At 39.7% G+C, this 7,523-nt stretch overlaps 1 non-coding gene across 1 annotated transcript; it reads left to right on the top strand.

Annotated features, from left to right (window-relative positions):
- The first annotated feature begins 400 nt into the window (after window positions 1-400).
- Window positions 401-544, top strand: LOC127187266 (small nucleolar RNA SNORA48). Its single transcript, XR_007830427.1, has one exon. It is a non-coding gene; the product is annotated as a small nucleolar RNA SNORA48 (small nucleolar RNA).
- Window positions 545-7,523: the final 6,979 nt, after the last annotated feature.

A 7,523-nucleotide genomic window follows, 5' to 3' on the forward strand; every position in this document is an offset into this window, starting at 1 on the left:
TCTCCTTTTTTTCCTTCTTCCTTTCCTCTCTACATCTCTCCTCCCCCTTACCTTTTAATAACCTGTTATTTCACCCAATTTTTTTCTGGAATTATGATCTTTAATGAAAGATCTTTTTCAAAAGTTGCTGTAATGTCCATATAATACCCCAGATTCATATGATCCAACACCATTGACCTCATAGCCCGGTTTGTTACAGCTGCAACTTTAAGGAGTTGCTCAGAGGTGTTCTAGACAAGAACACAGGAAAACACACTGATGATTCCTTAAGGGGTCTCAACAAGAGCTGTTGCCAGTGGATTTCAGAAGCCTCTGTGACATAGGCATTTCAGTTAATAGGTGTCATCAGAACTCAAGCAAAGAAAAAAATTAATAACATTCAATTTCAATAGTGAGCCCCTCCCCCTTGCAATGGGCAAAGAGACACCTTATTGGTGGTGGTGTTCTTACATCAGTCAGGGGCAAAACAGAAGGCAGTCCTTTGTTCATCTTACTTTAATACCTGGCTTGGTGGCCAAAGCTGTTTTATGCCTAGGGCTCATAAAAATCAAACCAAATGCAGGCAACGCAGAATGGGAGGAGGAAGACAGAGACCTGCAGACCACCATGCCACCCACAGACCGGCATTTCAGCCCGTGGCACTGGTGGGCCTTAGGCACCTGCTTGCTGCCGCATCATGCAGCTGATGGATGATGTCCCCCAGGGATCTTCCAGCCATGCGGTCAGCCTGAAGCAGGAGCACCACAATGTGTAGTGGTCAGAGGGGCAGAGAGAGCAGTGGAGCAGCTTGAGCATTATGAAGAGGAGAACTGGAGGGTAGAGAGGACTAGCCTGTGGTGAATGGCTAGCCCTGCCACCTGGGGTCATGGTCCCAGCCCGAGCTGCTGCTGAAAGCCATGTCAGGGGTCAGTGTTGATGTCTGTGGCTCATATTACCACTAGAGGACATGGGGGTCATGCATGGTCAGGTAGGCACCGGGGACCATGAGGATGTCCAGGGGCTGTGAGTAACTGGCCTTGCCCCACCCTGGTTACAGTGCCCACCTCAGGCAGCCCTCCTGAGAATGGATCCTGTGGCTTGCCCAGGCAGCACAGTGAAGCTGGCCTTGGTGGCAGGGGTGTGGGTAAGCAGGCCATGAAGGCATGAGTGTGGAAGAGCTGATCCTGCCACTCATCAGCCACGGGGTGGCACAGGCACAGAGGTGATGTCCCTCCTTTTCTACCTGCAAAAGTCAGGAAAGCTGCCCACTGGGTCATGAGCTGAGGAAAGCTAGCCATACCCCTTATCAGCTACAGCACTCAGGAGAGCAGGCCCTGCCCCTCGCTTGAACAGCACAGCAGAGCTGACCCTGGTTGCCAAGGTGCAGGTGAGCCGGCCCTGAGGATGAGAGTGTGGAAAAGCTGGCCCCAGCACTCATCTGCTGGAGGTGGCATGGGTGCAGGGGCAATGCCTTCTCCTCCTTGCCCCTCACCACCTGAGGCTTTCAGTTATTGTGGTTTGTATGTGTTTTATTTTAGGGGAGGTTGCAAGGGCAATAGGCAGATATGAGGGAGTGGCAGGATGAGTGGGCCTACAGTACATGATTGGAAACTTACAAAGAATCAATAGAAAGTTTAAAAATAAGTCAGCAACAAATTATTTTTATGATTGTCTCTTTTGAATACTTGATCCCTTTTATTTTGATTTTTATTTATCTATTTTAATTGTTTTAGGGTTGTTTGTTTGTTTGTTTGTCCCTGGCTGGTCTGGAACTTAATGTATAGACCAGGCTGGCCTCAGGTTCACAGAGATCCACCTGCCTTTGATTCCCAAGTGCTTGGGATTAAAGACCTGGGCCACTATGCCTGATCACTGGTTCACTTCTTTGAAACAGGAACTCCTGTAGACTGGGTTGGCTCATAACTACTTACGTAGTTGATACTGGTCTTAAAGTCATGATCATTGGTCTAAAAGCTCTGGGTGCTGGGATTGCAGATATGTCTCACTACATCTGACTCTTATCACCATTTTTTTACGGCTTCATTAAATTGATCAGATTTCACTTTATTTTACGGTGATTTCAAATATATTTTGTATACACTCCAAGAGCTACATATACAATGTGTTCTTTATGGATTCTTATTTATATATAAATCTCAAGCTCTAGGGAAGTAGCTGCACATGGAAGAAACATTTTGGTGAGTAGCCAACTAGGCATAGGGAAGAAAGCTATCATCTGTTGACTTTTAAAAAATTTTTTTATTAAAAAGTTTTTATTTTTACATATATTTATATTATCACACATATATACAATAAACTACCTACAACAAGAAGAACTATGACACAATCAGGAATTTTGTAAATTTTACATTCTTAGTGTTTTGGCTATTTGTATTTGACAGCCTTGAAGAAAACATCTTTCCTATCTTGGTGCATCTAAAATTCTGAACGTAAATCAATATTTCATCATTATAAACTTAAAACATCTGTCTACACCTAAAAACATCTTAACCCCTAAACCACTAAGCTTCAATATAAAATTAAACTATCTGGTCTTCAACCCTATAAGAGACTGGAGAATGAATAAACTTGATTACCTGAGTGTACAGGAAGTGCAGGCTAGCAGCTTTCTACATGAGAAGAGACACATACAGTTTGCTACCTGAAGAGTCACCCAAAATTATAATGTTGTAGCATCATCTTCAGTCTTCTGGCCCAATATATCTGACAGACATATTTGTGAGGCAGGAACTATTGAGGACTTGCTTACCCGTCTTGGCAGAGTTTGGCCATCGACTTTGCCTGCTTCCAAGCTTGCCCTTTTTTAGGCAGAATTCTGTCTGTGGTAGAAAGAAAGACATTTTCCACAGTGGCTTGTTTGCCACATTTGAAGCCACCTCATAAGGAGGTTCTCTGATGTTCTTTAAGGCATGCTGGGTATTGCCAGGAGTTAACCTGTCTCATTGTCAGTGAATCTTTAAAATAATAAAAACATTTTTAATTGCCACATTTTGTATGTCTCTGAGGGTTTTGAAGACCTTATTTAACTATTTTACCTTATCTCTCTATAGATTCATATCTATCTGTTGCACCTAAGGTGTGTATATTCTTGTGATAAAAATAGACTAGTAATCGATATGACCATAAATTGAAAACAAAGAAAACAATTCAAAGAATCAGTGAAACCAAGAGCTGGTTCTCTGACAAAAATCAACAAGATTGATAAACCTTTAGCCAAACTAACTAAAAAGCAGAGGGAGAGTATTCAAATCAACAAGATCATAAATGAAAAGGGAGACATAATGACAGACACTGAGGAAATTCAAAGAATCATTAGGTCTTACTTCAAAAGCTTATATACCACACAATTTGAAAACCTAAATGAAGTGGACAATTTTCTTGATAGCTACCAATTACCAAAATTCAATCAAGATCAGGTAAACAAATTTAATAGTCCTATAACACCTAAAGAAATACAAGTGGTCATCAAAAGCCTCTCAACAACAACAACAACAAAGCCCAGGGCCAGATGGGTTCAGTGCAAAATTCTACCATACCTTCAGAGAAGAGCTAATAACAGTTCTCTTCAAACTATCCCGCGAAAGAGAATCCGAAGGAACATTACCAAATTCATTCTATGAGTCCACAGTCACCTTGATACCTAAACCACAGAAAGACTCAACAAACAAAGGGAATTTTAGACCAATTTTTCTTATGAACATTGATGCGAAAATACTCAATAAAATACTCACAAACCAAATTCAAGAACACATCAAAACTATCATTCATGATGACTTTTTTTTTATGTTGTGCCCATTTCATAAATATCCTTGACTGTAGCAGTGACAATGGTCAATGTTTTTTTTAAAGAGTCTCTACAAGACAGGGCCAATGTTACTATGTGAGGAGCACCTGGTCTCACAAGTCCTCCTGACAATGGAAGGAGCTGAACTGCTTTGTCTGAATACTGAGAGGTGAAGGAATTTGTTACTAGCCTTAATTCCTACGGTTTTAATAGTTCTGTCCACTTTCCTCTTCCTGGCTTATATCAATCATGACAATTAATCCAACAAAGCAAGAAGATGATGCTAAGGGAATGTTTTAAGCCCTCACATAAGAGAGGGTTTTGTGGATGCATGGTATGAGGTTGAGAGACGTGGAACTATTCTAGCTTAGGTGGGGTTGAGGAACTCACAGTCTCATGTGACCACTCATAATCATGGTGGTACACCTCAAGAACTTCTAGCACATTCTGCAACTAAAATTGGGGGATGAGGCCATAAACTGAGAAAATGTGTATCAAGATTAATTATCTAATTAGGCATGATATCAGACAGATTGATTAGCCTAGCTCCATTGTCTAACACAAGGTTGAAACAGCAAATGTTTCCAGAAGAATAGTTTTTAAAACTTGAATATGTTTAATAACCTCTCCAGACTCTTATTATTGGACCATGTTCATGCAAGGAAAATATGCAAAACAATGGCTACAAGTTGCCGAAGAGAAAAGACACCAGAAGCTATGACAATACTTGGCAGTGCCATCATAGCTGAACTACGCTAAAACCTGAACCCGGCATCACATGCAAAGCAGGATTTGATAAGATAAAGCTATTTGCATTTTCATGTTTATACTTAAGCTGGGTGCATAGAGTTTCTCAGAGTTTCAGATTTGTTCCTTTGTTTTTCATCTACAAAGTGAATACTGACACCTCGATCGATCCCCCAACATACGTATTCTATACATCAGCAGTGGCAAGAGCAGCAACTCCTCCTCACCTTAGGTGAGAAGGGAATGAATTAACTGTTAGAGTGTCCTTGCCTCTGGGAGTAGTTTTCTAAATCATCTTTAAAATCAGCATATATCCTTGGATCTGAATTCTATATTTCTGTTGCTGGACTTTGGAAGGCAACAGGCTTAGAGCCTCCAGCACTCTGAAATGCAATTTTCTAAAGCATGGGCCTCACCAAAACATCTGTTCTGTGGTCAGAATCATATGGTCAACGCCACCTGCAGCAGGCCCATACAAAAAGCTGAAAGACAGGAAACATACAAAGAGCTTGGGAAATGAAAATATACTTTCTAAACATATTTAAACAGGAAACTATTATTTTATTCCAAACAATTCCTCAAACTACCAAGAAAGCTATTTTTTTGTTTCTTTTTTCTTTCTTTCTTTGTGTGTGTGTGTGTGTGTGTGTGTGTGTGTGTGTTTTGCTTCAATGGAAGAGTGTTCTAGAACAGAGGAACGCCACCAGACTGAACTGGGAACATGTTGCATGTTGGTTCTCCCATTGTCTCCGTCCCTTTTTACACAGGTGGTTGCTGCCATAATGGCTGTTTTTTCTGATTATTTTAAACTGTAAAATGTGAGAAAATGGCACTAGAAAAATGCATGTAGAATAACATATCTGAAACATTGAAATTGTAAAGTGAATTAAGATCAGTTACTAAGGGAATTCTCAAACCATGATCCTATTAATCTAAAGAGATGTTGTACTTATCAGTATCTGGTGACTACACAGATGTTTCGAGAAGTTCTGTAGATGTCATGTCTATTGGAAAGAACCATATAGGGATAGCTGTTTTTAACAATTATGTTGAACATACTTCACACACCATACACAAGATAAAACAAATTTCCATGGTGTAAGCATCTACATCCGGTGCACCATGATATGAGCATCTCTCCTTTACTATGCATTCCAGCCACCATGACATTTTCCCCAAGTTCAAGGGACAGCATTATCATTGAATGAATCTCCTGAATTTATGAGCTAGAATAAATCATCCATCTTGCTTCTCTAAGGCATGTGGTCAGAGCACTGAAGAGCTAACTAACACACTTTTTTTTTCTGTCAGAAGAGTAACATCTCATTTCACGGCCATAGCTCTCTCCAAGGATTTGTCATCTCTAAATTCCTCTTAACGTCTACATAAACAAATGCTATGGACAAAGACCATAACTCTCTCCACACCTGATAGTTGTCTTTTGGGAGCTGTATCATAGATGTCTCAGCAAAAATTAAAAGAAGAAGACAACCATTTTAGCATCCTATTACAGCCCCCTCCATGGTACACATATGTGTACATGACATGCTATCATTCAGTTTCTGTAGCAACTTCAAGCGCAATGTAAGAGAAACATAAGTGCCACGGTACTCTCGACATCAAAAGCAACCCAGCTCTCACTGACTACTGCTAATACAAGCGATAATGATCATTATAAATGAATCTCCAATCAAAAGCTTACCTTGAGAGGTTTCCAACCCATATGCTCTTCGATTAGAATAAATAAAACCTACTTGAAATGTGCAGGCTTAAAATAGTCTTCCAACATACTCCTCACACATTAAATTAGTCCCAAATTACTAGCTATTGGTGACATGCTGGATAGTGCCCTAGATTTTCCAACTTTTGCAAGAACCCAGATGGTCAAAAAGAACATTACCAAATTTGGATACTTGTTTTTAATTGAATGATTTTTAAATATTCTTTTAACACTAGGTGTAGAGTTGCATTTAAAGAAAGCTACTTTGCTCTATTTACAATTAAGAGAACTGATAATTATCAGAAAAAACCAGCAATCCTCCAAAGCTTGTAAGCTTTCTACCACTATGTGTCTAAGAATACAACAAAAATAATTACTAAAGTGCACACATACTATGCAAGCATATTCAGTCACGACACAAGGAGAATGGCATTCACTTTGGTTGCCTGTACTCATGCCCATTTAATAAAGAAGTCAGAAAAACTGCCTGAATTAAAGATAAAGATCTCTAATAGCTAAGTCAGATGTCCAATCATTATCCTTTATTAAAGAATGCCCAAAATAAAACATTTTAAATCTATTCACAATAAAATAAAGGCACTTTCACATTCAATTCCATGCAAGATTCTTTTACCTATTATGTTGAAGAATGCAGAATAACACTAATCAGCCAAAAAAGACACTTCAAAGTCTCTTTTGAATGGGACTTCATAAAAATAAGAATTCTGATTTCCTTTTGGGGAACATCTTTGTAACACAAAGGGAGTTGGTAAAAATGAAACCAGTGGATATAATTTTAAAGGAAAAGCACCTTACCAATGTTCTTGGAACGTAGCTGAGACATGGCATCACTCCCTGTCATTAAAGTTATGGGGGGGGGGTCCTTAAAATGGGGATTCCTTAAAAGGGCCTAGACTGCACAGTGGTAGGTATTATCTCACCCTATTAATGAGGCCTTAATTCAAGTTAGAAAATGTATTCCTCTATGTTGCTTCAATTTACTAGGAATGGAGAGGAGAAATCATGGCTTCTTTAAGCCAAGCCAAGCCAAGCACACATTGCAAAAGCTGCACTGTTTTCTTTCGGTGATTAGGACGCTCTGGTTTATCTTTAAAAGAGCTCAGAACTGCATGTGCTCAAGCCGTAGTCCCATGTATGGCAAGAGATCTTCCTTTAATATAAGACACATTTTTTTTTACATATTTCCTTCTGCTACCTCATATCTTTCTTTCATAACCCACATCCCTTTATAACTCACATTCCTTCAGCAGT

Source organism: Acomys russatus, chromosome 3 (assembly GCF_903995435.1).
Source record: "Acomys russatus chromosome 3, mAcoRus1.1, whole genome shotgun sequence".
Taxonomy (NCBI): Eukaryota; Metazoa; Chordata; class Mammalia; order Rodentia; family Muridae; genus Acomys; species Acomys russatus.